This window comes from Corvus kubaryi, unplaced genomic scaffold (genome assembly GCF_017639235.1).
Source record: "Corvus kubaryi isolate FWS band 111438036 unplaced genomic scaffold, C.kubaryi_AGA036_p1.0 36926, whole genome shotgun sequence".
Taxonomy (NCBI): Eukaryota; Metazoa; Chordata; class Aves; order Passeriformes; family Corvidae; genus Corvus; species Corvus kubaryi.
In genome coordinates, this window is record NW_024580983.1 from 16,650 (window position 1) to 21,550 (window position 4,901).

Consider the following 4,901-nt stretch of genomic DNA (forward strand, 5'->3'; position numbering starts at 1 on the left):
GATCAGAGCTGAGGATCCCAGATTTGGGATCAGAGCTGGGAGATCCCAAGGGTGGGAGCAGAGCCCGGGGGGTCCTGGGAGTGGGATCAGAGCCGAGGATCCCAGATTTGGGATCAGAGCGGGGAGATCCCGAGGGTGGGAGCAGAGCCCGGGGGGTCCTGGGAGTGGGATCAGATCTGGGAGACCTCAAGGGAGGGACGCAGAAAAAGGGTCCATCCTGCCATTCCCAAAAATAATGGGAAGGAACCACCTGTGGGGGCCTCAAAAGCACTGGCAGAATATTGGGATCGTTCTGATAATCGAGGAATTTGGGATCATTGGGATCACTGAGTTGAAGTAGTTGGGACCGCTGAGATAATTGGGATGTTTGAGAAAATTGGGATCATTTGGATCATTGGGGTTGTTGAGATAATTGGGATAATTTATTCATTAGGATTACTGAGATAATTGGGGTCGTCGGGATCATTGACAGCACTGGGATCAGTGAGACCCCTTGGAACACCGGGAAAATTGGGATGATTTGAACCGCTGAGATTGCCAGGATCATTTGGATCATTGGGGTCGCTGAGATCATTGGGATCACTGGGATCAAGCCCCTGGGATCATTGGGATCAAGGTCAGGAAGCCCCTGGCCGGGAATGCCATAGCCTGGAGCAGGACGTGCCCCTGTGCCCAAGGGGGTGACACTGGCGGGGGACACTGGGGAGGGGACAAAGGGTCACCTCCTGAGCCAGGGGACATCCAAATCCCGCAGGGGACAGGAGGGGGATGTCAAAGCAGCATTTGGGATTATACTGGGGCTGTACTGGGAATTTTGGGGGTCCAGGTGACCGGGGGGTGTCCCAGCCCCCCCCCAGCCCTGCCTGGCACCACTGCCCAGAGCCAGGGAAGGTTCTGGAGGGGGGGGACAGGGACAAGAGCGGGGGCTCCGCCCGTGTTTGCGTCCCTGGCGCCCCGACAGGGATGAGGTAGCGCTTTCCGGGAATTGAGGCCCGGCCCATGGAAATGCCACCGGGACAGGAAACCCGGGACGAGGACGGAGAACCGGGGCTGGAAGCAAGACCAGAGCCCAGGCCGGACCCGCAGCCGGTGGGGACAGCAGTGTCCCCCACCAGCACCCCAGGGTGGCATCGCGTCCCCAACCCGGGAGCTGGGGACAGGATCTGGGGACAGGATCTGGGCAGTCCATCCCCTCCTGCCCAGTGCTCCCAGTTTGTTCCTTCCCAGCCTTTCTGCGGCCAAACTGGGCCTTCCTGGGCCGGGAACTGCAGCCGGATAATGGGAATCTTCATCATCATCACCCCCTCCCAGATGTCCCACACGGAGCTGACGGATCGGGATGGACAAACGGGTGTAAATTGGGACAAAGGACATTGTCCCCACCACAGCGAGGTGACCTCAGTGCCGAGGGGACCCCGCGGGGACGGGGTGCAGCCCTCCCACCCCCCTCTCCCGGCCCTGCCGGCGCTGCGGGAGCAGGGATGGATCCCACCCAGCCTGGGAAGGGCTGGATCGCTTCCTTCCCACTGCCCCGCCAAGGGCAGGGCGGCCACGGGGCCGCGGTGCCAGCGGGGGGGACGCGGTGCCACCCGAATTCCCACATTCCCGGTGTCCAAAGGCTGCGATTCCCACATTCCCGGTGTCCATCCGGGCTCCAAGCGAGGTCCCCTCCCCACCTCAGCGCTGTCCCCGGGGAGGGGGGAGGGATTTTGGGGTTGGAAAACCCCGGCAACCCCCGGAAATCCCCCGCGCACGGGCCTCAGTTTCCCCTCTTGCACACACACGTGTTCTTGCACACATGGGAGCAGGCAGGCGCTGGTGCACACTCCAGCCATCCCCTTGCACACCCACAGGAGTCCTCTCGCACGCACACGTGAACTCAGCTCCCCGCGCCTCTGCACACACACACGCGCGCTGTTCACGCCCTTGCACGCACACGCGTGCACGTCATGGCTCTCACTCGTGTTCTTCCACTCGCGTGCAGCCCTCCTTGCACACCCGCGCGCGCACCCACAGCATTTGCACACGCGAACCCGCGCGCACACCCCCAAATCCGCGCACAACACCGGCGCTCACACACGCCCCGTGTGCGCGCACACCACGTGCGCGCACCCGTGTTCACACGCACCCGCCCGCACGCCCCGTTTGCACACCCACAACGCGCTCGCACCCCGCGTACGCGCACACGCATCCACACGCATTTGCACGCTCGCACCGCTGGCACGCCCCGTGGGCACACCCAAGTGCACGCACACACGCACACACACGTGCTCACCCACCCTTCCCCTCGCGGTGCCCCCCGTGTCCCCTCCCCTGGTACCCCTGGCCGTGCCATGGTGTCCCCCAGCCTCCCCTTGTCCCCTCCCCTGGTACCCCTGGCCGTGCCATGGTGACCCCCAGCCTCCCCTTGTCCCCTCCCCGGATGCCCCTGGCCGTGCCACGGTGTCCCCCAGCCTTCCCTGAGGAAGAGGAGGGCGAGGAGGAGGCAGCTGCAAACCATTACCGAGAGGAGGGGGCGGCTCCGGGGGTCTCGCTGGGCTCCCCCCGCTCCAGAGGCTCTTCCCGGCCCCGGGTCAGGCGGAGTTCTCCGGGAAAGGAAAACAAACCGTGAGGGGCACAGAACGGGGGGGCTGCGGCAGCGCTGCCTCTGGGCGGTCCCCAAAAGGGGGGCTGGGGTCTCCAGTGCCCCTCCTCGTGCCCGGCTGTGCCCAGATGTATCCTCGTGGCCACCTCTCTGCAGTGACAGTCGCCACCCTGCTGGCCTTGAGTCACCAAAGCCACCCCTGGGGTCTGTGCTGGGACCCCACCCCAGAGCCCCTTCCCTCCACAAGGAGCTGGGATTTGGGAATGAAGGAGCAGGGACAGTTTGGAATGGGGGTTGCAGCCTGGAGAGGATTTTCCACAGGGATTTTGGCCACCCCTTGTGGGAGGTTAAATCCAGAAATTCCTGTCCTGGAGAAGAGGGAGGGAAAAGTGGCTCCCAGCCTGTCTGGGATCTGTCTGGGACATGGCATTGTCACCCCACTGCAGCATTCCCACTTCCCACGTGTCCCACTCCCCAGTATCCTGAGGGTTCCCTGCCCCCCTGCTCCTCCCACCCTCTGGAGCACCCCAAATTCAGGGATCTCTCCTGGCTGGATGAGGCCAGAGAGACTTGGGAAGCTGCGAATTCCCTGGTTTCCCACAGCTGCCCTGGCATGGCCACCTTAGGGAGGAAAGTTGAGGATTTGGGAGAAAAACAGCTCTTCCCACTCTCCCGCATCCCTGCGGCAGGAAAAGGGAGGGCTCCCGCCGCCTCCAGCTGCCAGAACTGATGGTTCAGGTCCTGAAAAGCGTGAAAAGTGCAAAAACGAGGAGCAAAATGCAAAACGATGTCGCAAAGCGGGAACACAGATCGGGAACACGGATCCGGCGCGGATCAGCCACCACAATTCCCACGTTCCCAGCGGTGCTGGAAGTGAGAGTGGTGTCGGGGACATCGATGTGACAGCGGCCATCCCTGAGTGCTGTTAAACATGTCCTGCACTTTGGGATCCTCTTCCCTGTCCCAGGAATGTTCGGGAAGGGTTGGGAGCGAGCAGGAGCATCCTGGACCCCTTCCAGCAGCCAAAGATTCCCAATGTTTCATCTCCAAGCGCTGAGAGGGGTCTGGGAGGGAAAAATGTCCCCATATCCCACTTGCTGACAACCCTGGGGTGTCCCCCTGGAGCTGGACACCCCTCAGGGAACACCGGGATGGGGGAGGATGCCTCAACCATTCCCAGAGAAGCTGCTTTCCCTGAACTCCCCCGCAAGCGCCGGGAGTTCCAAGCCGCGGTTTTCCTGCCAGCAGTTTTGGCAGGAATGGCTTTTTCCTGCCCAACTGGGATGTTTCCAACCCCAAGCTGCTGTTGTTGTTCCTCACCAAACCTCCCGCGGATGGGAAAGGCCCTTTCTCATCCCACGCTCCATCCCTCGGCCTCTGGAATCGCCACACCGGGATCTGCTGGCACCCAGGGCTTCATCCCAAGGATCCCAAGCAGCTCCTGGGGGTCTGGTGGGTGGGAAAAAGGGACACAGCCACAATCTCAAGGGCAATGAGTCCTTGGGTCTGTGGGATGATTTTTCACTGGGAAAATCCCATCCCGGCATCACCTCAGATGGGAGTGAGGGGGAATTTTGGTGGTGCCAGGCAGCTCCAGAGGCTGGGAAAGGCCCCCTGGAGCTGGAGGAGTTGGGAGTTGAGGGTTTGATCCCTCAGGATTGGGGCCGGGATGGAACAAGGGCAGCTTCGCATCCCTGTGCTCCAACATTCCATGGCCTGTGGGATGCTGCAGTGGTTGGATACCCACATTCCAGATCCAGGTCTCATCCCGGAGCTGGGAAAAGCTGGATCCTGCCTGTGGGGATGGAGTGAGGGCATATCCGACCCCAGGCCTCAGAGCACAACATTCCCAAGTGCCTTTGTCACCCAGCACGGGACCCGGAGGGTGTTTGGAGCTCCTGGAATGCTCCTCGGGATGCCCTTGGAGCAGCCCCGCTGCTGTGGGATGGTGCTGCTGACGGAGCCACACTGGGAAAAATGGAGCATTATCCCATGGGAAGCTGGGAATGTCGTGGCTCAAGGTATGGAAGGATGGAGCATCATCCCGAGGGAGATTGGGAATGTCGTGGCTCTGGGTCTGGGAAGTTGGAACATCATTCCAAGCTAGGATGGGAATGTCATGGCTCCAGGTTTTGGAGGATGGAGCATGATCCCAAGGAAGTACAGGGACATCATGGTCCTGGGTTTGGGAGATTGGAGCATCATCCCTTGCCAGGATGGGAATTTTGTGGCTCCAAGGGGGGGATGGATGGAGCATCATCCTGAGGAATGATGGAGTTGTCCTGGATCCAGGTCTGGGACGATGGAACATCATCCC